Source organism: Parasteatoda tepidariorum, chromosome 2 (genome assembly GCF_982258835.1).
Source record: "Parasteatoda tepidariorum strain Cologne lab strain chromosome 2, Ptep-v5.0, whole genome shotgun sequence".
NCBI lineage: Eukaryota > Metazoa > Arthropoda > Arachnida > Araneae > Theridiidae > Parasteatoda > Parasteatoda tepidariorum.
This window is the reverse complement of record NC_141756.1, coordinates 78,718,702-78,731,085: the sequence shown is the minus strand read 5'-3', so window position 1 is coordinate 78,731,085 and position 12,384 is coordinate 78,718,702. Positions and strand designations below refer to the sequence as shown.

At 27.8% G+C, this 12,384-nt stretch overlaps 1 protein-coding gene across 14 annotated transcripts in view; it reads left to right on the top strand.

Moving 5' to 3' along the window:
* The window catches only part of LOC107436424 (plasma membrane calcium-transporting ATPase 2), a 180,370-nt gene that overhangs the window by 48,021 nt on the left and 119,965 nt on the right, over positions 1 to 12,384 (top strand). For 11 of the 14 annotated variants that reach the window (XM_087157571.1, XM_087157562.1, XM_087157572.1 and 8 more), the window contains one exon: positions 705 to 783. The gene's annotated coding sequence lies outside the window, so the exon portion shown is untranslated. Of the gene's footprint in view, positions 1 to 704; positions 784 to 3,265; positions 3,909 to 12,384 lie in introns of those variants that run through there. The other 3 variants (XM_087157576.1, XM_087157574.1, XM_087157567.1) reach the window with 1 other exon arrangement.

Sequence of the window (12,384 nt, the reverse complement as noted above, 5' to 3'; positions counted from 1 at the left end):
AAAGTGTTCTATGGGATTTAAACCGGAGTTTTACAGTTTTTTATTAACACCTATTTCGTCAAACTATGTCTGAGCAAATTTCGATGTGTGAATGAAGCAGTTATCCTGTTGGAAGAGAAACGGGCCTTTCTTTCCCGATATCCAGTTCAGGTTTCCAATCACGGGAACTAATTGGACCCAGGTCAAACCATGAAAAACACCCCTACTCTATGATGCGTAGATGGGTGTCCAGATACTTATAGCTAGAATGTGTATAACTGCGAAATGTTAACGCGTTGAATGTCATGGGGGTCACCGGTGACCGGCACTGAGTTTGTTCGTAATGTCACGGGGGTCACCGGTGACCGGAGAAGCCAAGATTATTAGAAGCACATAATTCGAGTAAATTTTTAGTGCTTTTAATTTTATTTATATTATTATCGTTACTAAAATGGTTTGAAGAAATTAATGCATTGTAGATCACACAAAAATCATTTTGGCCAGACGGGCAAGCCATGTAAAATTAGCGTGGCTTTCAACGTGTTAATAAAACATATTTTAAACATATTTTGTGGATGAATTGTTTCATGAATTCTTCTTATTGTCATATGTCGTTAAATTATTGTAAAAAGGTTAAAAAAATATTACATTAATATTTGTCAATAGCTATATTTTGGTATTTATTTTTTTAATTTTTAAAAAAATTTTTGTTTTTTATTTTTCAGTTTACTTTCTGTCCTTTTTGTGAATTATAGTATTTGGATTAATGTAGAAATTAAAGAACTCAACGTTTTATGAAAAAAGGTAAGAAATTGCATTATAAAATATATATGTATAATAGCATAAAAAACGTATGGACTTGTGCTATTATATTCTTTTAATTGTGTTTCATTTTTAAAAAAGTACAATATTTTTAATGAAAGCAATGCTTGCTTACTGGCGAAGGAAATAATTGTAGCTCCTGGAACTTTTAATTTGTAATTATTTTTCGCTAACTTAGAAGAGGTTTTTTTTCTCTTTTTTTTCTGCGAATTAATTTTAATTTGTATTTAAAATTCTTGGCGACTTCTCGGCATTAAGGGAGAAATTTTCATCATTGTTTTAATGTGCATTTTATTTAAAGTTTTTTTTTTTTTTTTGGAAAAAATAAACTACTTTCTTACTTTTACTATTTATCTTTGTATTTTATTAATATAAAAAGCTACATTACATTTTATTAACGTTACGTAAAAAAACTATCGCTGTATTTTGTTAGCTGCTCCAAAACTATCAGAATTAAAATTTTGGAAGTATAATAGAAGATAAACAAAACAATGTATAAAGAATACAATGGTATAAAACAATATTATCATTCGATTCTTATCTCGAGAATTATTAGCTGTTAAACCTACAGTAAAAAATACTACGTGGGCCGTTTTGCTGCTCACAGAATGGCAACTTCAGAATGGTATAGTCTGGTTGGTATGGCGTTGGGTCAGGTGCACTTTAAATCTATCGGGTCACCAAGTCTTTCATGAACTCATAGCAAATCAATATCTCTGAGGTACTGAATTGGAGATAGATTGTTCTCTGGTTCAGGTCAAAATTACGATCTGTGAATGGATGTATGAATCGGTTCGCTCTACGCATCGAGCTGTGATGTGTGTGTGGCTGAAGTCGTATTTTGGATATAAATGGCTCGACTTAAAAGCATGAAATGTATTTTCGGCCTTAAATTCGCTTAGTTTCACCAAGCAGGCTTGCTGGTATTTGGCAAGTGGCATTAGAAACAACAAACCACCACAATACTATAAACCAGCAGTTCCTAAAAGGTGTTTCTTGGAAAAATTACAAAGGGTTCCGCTAGATTAGATTCCTTTCAATTATTAATGACTTTTGAAACTTGTAATTACCTTCGCATCCAATCAATAATCCAGTTATTTAATATTTGAATTGTTTTTATTATGAATTCATTTAAGTGCTGATAAAAAAAACAAGTAAATTTTTGGATAAAGCATTTTTTTCTTCATAAAATTGCTTAATAATCAAAATAATTTAAGAATTGAATTAGCAGAAAAGAAATATACTTTTCTGCTAACCATTCTCGAAGCTTATGACAGTTCTTTTAACTTTAATTTCAATGAAAGAATGAAAATGTTCAGCTTATTTTTTATTAATTTACAGCTTATGCTCACACCAAGCACAAATTCAGAATCAGATTAGATGCCGATCCCGAAACTCAGAGAGTTACGCTTTTTTTTTTTTTTTTTTTTTTTTTTGAAACGTTTAATTAGATTTAAATTCAATCAATGTACTATTTGCTTGATATTTTGGTGGCCTTTACGAAATTATTTAATGAAAAGGGAAAATGCAAAAGAAAGAGCTTTTTTCTCAGAAACTATGATTTTTCTTATTTAAATGCATTGAACGAATTATGAAAAAGACGTGCATTTATTTATTAAAAAAAATTAATATTTCCTATCGCGCTTTTCTAATAAAATAAAATGACTAAATGCATTAATCTAGACATGTTTCTCCAATACCTATGTCTAACGTTTTTTTTTGTTTATTTTTTTAAAATTAATTTTCAGTTTTTTTTTAACGGAAACCACAGTTTGGTTTAGGATATTAATTTCCTGCTTATGCTTATACACCAAAAACAAATTCATATAGCAAGACTAGATTCAACTCCAGGACGCTTATACACCAAAAACAAATTCATATAGCAAGACTAGATTCAACTCCAGGACTGCAATTTCAACTGTATTATATAAATCTATGATTTTAATTTAACTAATTTGTGATTATTAAACTAAACTAATCAAACTAATTTATGATTATTATTGATAAAGTAAAGTTACATTTTCAAAAGAAAGTTTTATTTATTTTTTATTGTTAAATATGTTCACAATTGTCTTTATTATAGTTATAAAATCGGGGTTCCGCCAAAACAAAGTTGATCATTCATAGTTCCATTGCCGAAGAAAATTTAGAACAGTAGTATCTCTAAACGAAAGTGTTAAAAAATAAAATTTAAAACTACTAGCGTAAAATATTTAAAAAAGAAAAGTTTGAATTCCTTTCCTTCTTTCAGATTCTTTTTCATTTATTTCGTTCCAATGGAATTTGGGATGTACAAGTACGCTTGTTAACACTGATATTTTCCGTTGGGACTGTTCGTGCCCCCAACCTTTTCGCTGAAGGATCGATTCAGAGTCGGGAACCCCGGTTTACTATAAATCGTCCAACCCAATTTTAACGTAATATTTTCGGGGGTGGAAGAGGGCCTTTTCCACTCATTCAGCTCGAACTAGACGCTCCTACCTGTTTCGAGAGGGTTAAAGCATACCTGGGGTCGTCCTGTCTCGCGTCCAATACTTCCCTATCGACTTTTTCCTCTGCGATTGATTTCGTTTCCAACGAATTTTTCTTACTCTCTTTTCCTGCCTTACCTTCTCTCTATCTGTCGCTCTCTTCAAGAAGGAAAAGAAAAAAAAGAGAAGCCACGGGATTGACGTCACGGAGCACTCACTCCCACCTACCCTCCTTCCCCCCTCCGGAGTGATCCTTTCCCGTGAAACAACATCCCACCATTCCTCGTTCAAGATGGAGGATATGACGGAACGATCCTCGACGAAGATCCTCAATCACTCCTCTCAGCGGGAATTATCTTCGTTGGACTAAAATATTCCATTCGTGTCCTTACAACCACTTGGGGATAGGTCCGATCAACAGTTATCTTCCAGGAAGTAACAGTTATCCTCTGTGTATGTGTGCTCGTCTGATCTCCCTAATACACCACCCCTGGAGGCAAAAATCCCGGCAATGTGATAACCGGTTCCGGTAAAATCCGGGGACTAGTGAAGTGTGTGTTGTGATTTTTGAACCAGTTTCGACAAGCAACAGTGCATTGAAGGGAAAGGATTGATTCGGTTAGGAGACAACCTCCGGTAAATAAGTTCTTTTGTTTTTCTCATTTCTTCTTCATTCCCATTTGGAGCGTTCGAGCACCCGGCATTGTATATGAATTTGTGTATATTTTTGGAATCTCCGAGAAATTCTGGGTGAACTTTTTTTTATTTTGGTTGTCCCTCTCTGGGAATTCGGAATAGCTTTGCTTCCTTTCTTTTTTCCGGACTCCCTCATTAATTCCTCGTTCTACCTACCTCCACACCTGAAAAATCGGATGGCATCTTCCCATTCGAGGGGTCGCCCCATGCGCTTACCTGAAGATCTTTTCTTTTTCTTCTAAAGAACTATTTAAAAAAGATTCTTCGAGTCTAAAAATAAATAACTTCTGTTAAAAATAAAGGAGTTATTAGTAAACTTTATATTAAACGTCCTTTTAGTAATTTCTGTTAAAGCTGTTGTTTTTCTCAAAGTTAAAATGTAAGAAAATTGAGTACAGTTAACAAAATGAACAAACAACTTTTAATCGAAAATGTTTTTTCCCATGATTTATTTTAGTCAAAATTTATACTTTAAAATTGTGAAAAAAATATATTTTATGTATATGGGCAAATTTTTCGCAGGTTGTAACATAAAGACTTTTCCGTTGATTTATTTTATTCAAAAATTATGATTTAAAGACAGAAAAAAATACAATTTTGCAATATACAATTTTTAGAAAAAAAAAAGATAAAATTTTTAGAAAAAGAAAAAAAAAATTTTGGACTTTTTGAACGATTAGTTTCATAATTAGTTAATTTTCAAATAACGACATTTTAAATTTGCGTCTGTGAATGCTAATTAATGAATGTCAAGATACTTTTCCAGTAAATTTTTTTTTTAAATTACTAATTTGTGCAAATTTTAGTGATTTATATCTTAATGAAATTATATATTCAGGGATATTTTAATCAGCATTTATTTTATTCTTGAAGTTTCGGTTGATGCATCTTCTGTATTTTGTTTGTAAGTATCCTCTTACGGACAATGTAACAGTTGATTTTTATTTAGTTTAAATATTTTAAATTTTAAGAAAATTTTTTCGCTGGATCGTTCTTTTACCCTTATATTGACCTTCAAATTTCGTATATTTTAATTGCATCTTGCAAAGAAGGCAATAATTCAGAATTTACCTTTATTACTGTGGATTTTTCTTATTATTACACAAATATAAGGCGTTTGAAATTGTCTGACTTCCAGATTTTTGTTACGTGACCTCTTTTTCACGAAACATCATTTAAAAAAAAAAAAAAAAAAATCATGATGGTAAACTTTTTTATCTTTCCTTTTTTCTCTCAATCTTTTCGAATTTTTAAGAAAATTCATTATAATAAAGTAATTTATTTGAAAATTTCAAAGAAAAGCTGATTATTTATCTTACTATAATTAAATATATTTTACAAGGATATCACGAGTGCAATAGTGGTAGTAAAATTTATAATTTTATAGTGGTAGTTATTAATATAGTGGTAATAAAGTCACATTTATGATTAATATAATTATTACTGTGACTATTAATATGCTACTACTGAACACTATTAATATAATTAATAGTGATGATGTAGTCTAATATGATTAATAGTAAAGTATACTATATTGACTAATATTAATATAATTAATAGTGGTAGTAAAGTAGCATTAATCCTAGTGGAATTACCCGTTTTAAGATGTTACTTACACGTTTAGATATTTGGTTGGACATAGTTCTTATACCGAAATATTTTCTTTACGAAATCTTTTAGTGGTGGTCACAAATGTTAAATGATCGAGATTTACCTACTTTTCGTTATATCTATTAAATATCTCTAGCATCCGTGGGAAATCTGTTCAATCCTTTTAATCATCATTTTGAATTTTAATGTTATTTCGAAAATTTATCTCTGTTAATTATTAATATTATTCGGAAAAAAAAATATAGTTAATGCGACTACGAAACTGCATCGTTGCTGCTTAGCTCTTTTGTGCTTGTAATTATAATGAGAGTTTAATTTTTATTAAAAAAGAGAGTTATACATCATTAAGATTTTCGGATATTAGAATTAGAACTGTGAAACTGTTTTAAAGCTTATTTGATATATGTGCATTTGAGGTTAAACTACAATCCTAATTAATGAACTTTTGTCTGCATTTCAATGAAATTCAAAATTTTATTTTGTGTATATAATTGTGAAATTCCGAAACTAGGTTGGATGAAGTAATTCTTCGGTGAAAATCACGCAACTTCTTTACTTCTTTGGTGAATAAATGTCCGAAATATTTTGTGTAATAGACTTGAAATTAATTTTTGTAAAATTTTAAAATTTATTTTAATATTAATAAGATTCGATTGGGATCGACGAATTAGAACGAGAAAAAAAAAATTTCAATGTTGGAAATATTGGAAAAATATACCACACTATGGCTAACACATTTATCCCTTGTTATTATTTGGGTAAATTTAATTATTTTTAATAGCAACCGCGTCTTTTGGTGCCTGGTATTTCTGACACTTGCTTTTTTTTTTCTCTGTAGGTTTAGGTATAAACAATATAATTAGTAATAACTAACAATTATTTCTAACATTCCATTAAAGCGATCATGAAAATACTGAATATCGATATTCAACAGATATTGTCCACATACTAATTTCCTTTCTTTCACATAAGCATACACAATCGAAGAGGCTACCGCTGGCGAATATTTTTTATTTAAATAATATGGCTTCTGAAGTTATAAGTTAGATGAATACTGAATACACTTATATGTGTAACAATAAACCAATTTCAAATTTGCATTAAATTCGTATAAAATTCAACCTTATTTCATTGGTTACTGTGGCAAAATTAATTATTTATACTTATTTTAACTTGCAATAGTTAATTATAAAATGGAAATTTTTTGTGATGACCTGAACGGAAGTCAAAACCCTCATTACCCCCACGGTTGGATAAATACGTGATTTACAATCCAGACTGATTTTTATGATTTTCTTTTTAACTACGATTTTAGCATCGCATTTTTTCGATAAAGATATAGCAAGTATAGTGGTTCAAGTATGTAATTATGGTGTTTTTATATTATTAACCCACTATTGTCGAAATCGGAATTTTTCAATGATATTTTATTTTTTCGTTATCAAAACATTGTCAAGAAATTACAAAAAAGAAAAAAATATATATATGTAAATAAAATTATGAAAACTTTCTTTCATTAGGTAAAATTGGAAGTTTCTTGTGCCTTGAAAACATGTTAACAATCTCGTAAATTATTTCAAGTAACTAATTTCTACTTTAAAATGCGAGAAAGACAACTCATTAATTTTTCTTTTTAAAATATGAAATTTAATTGTAAATTTAGGTCTTTTTATTTTATAAAGTTAACTGAATAGTAGGCGATAAGAATTGCTGAAGGAATATTTTGACTCAACCTAAAATGGTTATTACAAATTAGTATGACCGAAAGAAAAATCTTAAGTTCTAAGGGGTTTTCGAGAATAAAAAAAATTATTGGTGTTTATTACCTACCAGAAAAAAAAACTGCACTCATAAATTTTCATTAAATCTTGTTTGATAAGGAAGTAAAAGATATTTTTAGAAGCCTTTTTAACGTAGTTTTAGAAAATCAAACTTAAGTCCATTTAAGCTCGTTCAAAAAAGTATTTTGAAATAATTAATCATTTTTTACATTTATCTTCAATGTAAATTCCTTCATTTAGGAATTCTGCACTATGTTTAATAAAAATAGAATATTTAATCAAAGTTAAATTCAGATTTAATTATAGTAAAGAGCCCCGTGGCAGAATCGTGGCGACACGGCGACATTGTCGCAGAATGTTACCGAGTTCTTGCAGACAGATTTTTCCTTTGGGAAGTAAAAAGCTGTTTTTTTTTTTTTTTTTTCGGCAGAAATTTTCGAACGATTTTATCTTTTCTTCAGGATTATATTAAAAAGATGCCTTTCTCGCGCATCCTTTTTCTATTCTCATTTGAGAACAATAAAAATTAATGAAGTCAAAAAATTAATTTTCTTTACTGCAGAAAATTTCGTTCCAATTTTTTTAATGCAGTTATTACTATTGATTTCCACATAGTTTCAAAATCCGATATTTTTAATGTGATATTATTTATTACAACTGAATCTCGAAATAAAAACACGCATTTAGGAACCCTTTTTTGAAGAGATCGATTTACTGCTACGGATTTCACGATTTTTTTTTTTAATGATGTGATGCTGATTTACAAAATGCGGAAAAGGAAATTAGTGTGTTTTCCCTCTAAAAAATGCGATAATATAACCCATAATATTAGAATAAAAAATATTACATTTTTGATTAAAAAATTATTTTATTTGATCCGAAAAGTTGATGCTTTTGTAATTTTAATTTAGTAACATGTATATTTGTTATTTTTAAAAGTATTTTGCAGAAAGATATTAGTATTAGAGAGGTATGTCGCAGAAAGCCCGAAAATATTCTGCCACAGGGGTTAAGAGTAATCGGAGTACAGAAATCTGTTTTACAATTTCTTTTTAATGATGCTTTCTCTTGTTAATACGTATTTATAATTAATTCTACTTCATATGCTAAGCCTTCTTTGTTAAAAATTCCGTGATTACTGACCAATTACAGTCTTATTTAAAACTTTTCTTACAGTACTTCTGAATTTTTAATTGTGAGTCACTCAGAGTCGATTTTTTTTTATTAAAATTATAAATGACAACGAAAAAGTTGGGAAATTTTTTTTTAGAATGATCCTGTGTTGGAGTCATTCTTTCATTCAATCTGTCTTATGATTAAAAAAAATTTAGGAATTTTTTTATGTTCTGCAAACAGATTATATACTCTTTGTAAATTTCTATTTTCCTTTAATTCTTTTTTGTCCCTTTATTATTTCTTTAATTTAATAATGGTTAAAAAAAATTGAAATACGTAGTACTTACATTTTTTCTACAATTTAATCTATGTAATTTTTAATGACAAAATCAGATTTGAGGGAAATCGATCATATTCCTTAAAAATTAAAATTTTATTTCCTCTTTGAGATGGGGAAATATGTAAAAGGTGAAATTAAAGGGCCTAAACTTATGACCATAAACTTACCTAAATTATTAGGACTATATTTTCCAGGTTGCAACTATCTTCCATATTTTTAGGATCAGGAATTGAAATCCGTAGAGAAAAAAAAGCATATTTATTCAAAGAAAGTACACTTTTGTACTTGCATTAATTTATTGGAATATTTAAGATAAGCACTTTGTAGTATTACGATTGTACTTGAAAATCCGATATCAAAAGATATTAAGGGGTTTATTTTTTGCTCTCTGTAAAATCAAAAGTACTAGAAATGCTGTTTAATTATTTTTGAATCTTTAAAACATATTTATATATTTTTTTTATGTGGCCTGTTGTGTCATTATCTCACAATGAGCTCTTCAATCGAAGAGGCGAGTGCAAGAACGCGTTAAGTGATGTTCTAAGTATATCTATTTTTCAGATTTAAGAGTGTGTCGTTGTCGGCTTTTAAGTATTGGCTACTATATAACTATACTTACTATATCTTTTTTACTTAAACATGAGTGTCAACTCCAACGCATTTTTCCTCTATTCCCCCAACCTTCTGATTCAATCAAGAATTCAATTTGGAAAAAAAAAAAAAAAAAAAAAAAAAAAAAAAAATTCACTAAAATTAAGAAAGTAACCATAAAAATTCTTTCATGAATTTTTTATTTTTATTTTTGAATTTAAACATTAAATAAATGTCATTATTAAAGAATGAAATTAATATAAAGTAATGTTTAAAATTTATTTCTCCTTTAAATAATGGGCTTGGATGGGGTATGTTTAAAAAATTATTTTTGCAATAAATTAATTTTTTTTACCATTTACAATTTTAGTTTGTTTTAATGAACGTGAGTAAAATGTTTTATTCAAGTTAAAATGAATCGCATACAAAAAATATTACCTTAAATTTTTTGTGTTTTAATTATTTTCAATTTATTTTTTGTATTATATATCTATTTTTTGGTTCTAAAAAAAGTCCCTTAAGCTCTCTATGAATGGAATATTTTATGTATTGAATAATAAGAAATTCTAAAACGTTTTTCTTGTTTCGTAAAAATTTATTGTAGTTTTTTCTTCTTTCGAGTTAACAGTTATTTAAAAATGTCATTCAGCATGTGTAGTAATTATTATTGTCAATTGTTTTTGTATTTTGTTTCCTTTTCTTGGTTGTAAAAGGAGTACTTTTAATTCCCTATGTACAGAATATTTTACACTTTGAATGATAAGTAAAGAAATCTTAATATATTTTTCTTGTTTCATAAAATCTATTCTTTTTCCTTTCGTGTTAGCTCCTTTTTAAGAATATCATTCAGTTTATCATCCACTTAATTCATGATTGCGCTAAAAAAATAGATTTTTAAGAGTAAAAATTTGAAGATTTATCATTAATCATTTCTAAAAAGTTCCATGCAAAAAATGTGTGTTGTCGCCATCATTGAACAAAAAACAATTAGCTTCATTTATTAAATGTTCATATTTACTCCCAAATCAAATAGTTGTTTTCAGGTCTGATTGAATTAAAACTTTATTTTCCATTCCGACGAAAAGCGTTTAAAACAATTTAGCTTTATAACAAATAGTCTTTGACAAAATCTAAAAATAATCTACCCTAAGGGCGAGTCTTCTGTGTTTTCTAGAGAATTAGAGTTTTGACAGCTTCTCTCAATTTTCCGATTTAATTGAAAAATTCTTTCATCTTTGAACTTCTTTTTAGAGATTATAGAATTGTATAATGGTTGCCATAATCATTTTAAAGATATTAACCTTTTATTTTTAACAAGGTCCTTAAAGAAGTTACCTTAAAGTGTGATAATCATATAAACTATTTGTGTATTGTAACTTAAAATGGCTTTATTCATTACAATAGAGAAAAGCGTTTGATTTATTAAATAATCACGAGGTTTTATAGTTTCTTTTTTCTGCATTTTCAGTTGTAAGTGTATTTCCATAAAGAGTTTAAAATGTTTTTTATTTTTTGTTTTATAATTTATAGTATTCCTATTCAATTTACATTACCCTTTTAGAAACTTTATTTTGGTACATAAAGATATTTTAAAATCTTGGTCCGTAGCTTTCATCATATTCTCAATTCTCTATACTTCTCAGTTCTTTTAATTTAATGTTAATTATTCTCTTTTTTTTTCCAAGTTTTTTTATTTATAACTAAAAACAGGGACAGGGGTACTACTTCAAACTATTTTTTGTATTTTTTTAATGCACAGTCACCAATTAATCAGAACTAGTAGCTGGGTTGGCATGATTTATATTACTTAATTTAAGTAATGACTAAAAAATCATATTTCTTTTTTAAAAAAAATATTGTTTTTTAAATAAATTATATATATTTTTAAAAAAAAATATTATTGATTTAAGCTATTTTTAAAAAAATAAGTCTTAAGTCAAAAATATTTTTATACATTATTATTTATAAATATATTCTTTACGGTGATTCTTTTTAAAATCTGATTTGTTAATAAAGGTTTTATCCAAAGAAATAATGAAAATATGCAATGTATGTAAATTATTATAATTGAAAATTGATAAAATTTGGGACTAAAAATGGATAATTGAACTTTTATTGATAATGCACTTTTGAATTTTAATTGAATTTGAATTTTTTCGAAATTGAATGATAGTGCACTTTTATTGACTATTTCATCTTCGAGTTGTTGCTTACAATAATTTAAATCTGGATAGTTGAAATGTTTTATCGTATTCATAACAAAATTGTAATAATAAGTTTCCTATTATTCTAGTTAAAAATGAAATTGCTAAATTTCTTTAATATACTTACGTACAAATAAATTTTCATTTTTCATTGATAAATTTTAGTCGAAGTTGTGTCAAGTGCCCTATTAATGAAAAGTGCTTTTTAAAAATTAAAAAAAAAAAAAAATATTATATATTTTTTTTTACTTATCTTTTTTTTCTCCAAAATCCTTAAAATGTTATAAAATTAAAATAATACATTAACATTTATTACTAGCACCAACTTTTGTTCCATTTCTTCAAAAGACAAATATATATAATAACTCCTAAAGAAAATGCTATCGAAAATCAATGAGGTCATTTGTGTGATGTTAAATAAAGAAAGATAGAAAATAACTTCTCTGTCTCGATAAGCTCAATTAAAGGGGCTTATATTTTTACCCTATCTTTTTTTGGTCGTGTCTTTCTTTTGAAAAGGTCATCTTTTTATCCGGGTTATTTCGTCTCAATATAAATAATTTCTATTAATGACTAGTGCTAAACTTACCGTACTATTTGTTCCCCTTTTCCTTTTTAGTTGTGTGTATTAAATTACATCTTTAATTAGGTGTGTTTTATGTCGATGTTAGGAATGTAACAAATATATGATGGCTTGCGAAAGAATATATAAATGTATATTCCGCTAATTTAATGGCCGGAAAAAATGTATCTAACCAAGTGGCCGCATACCT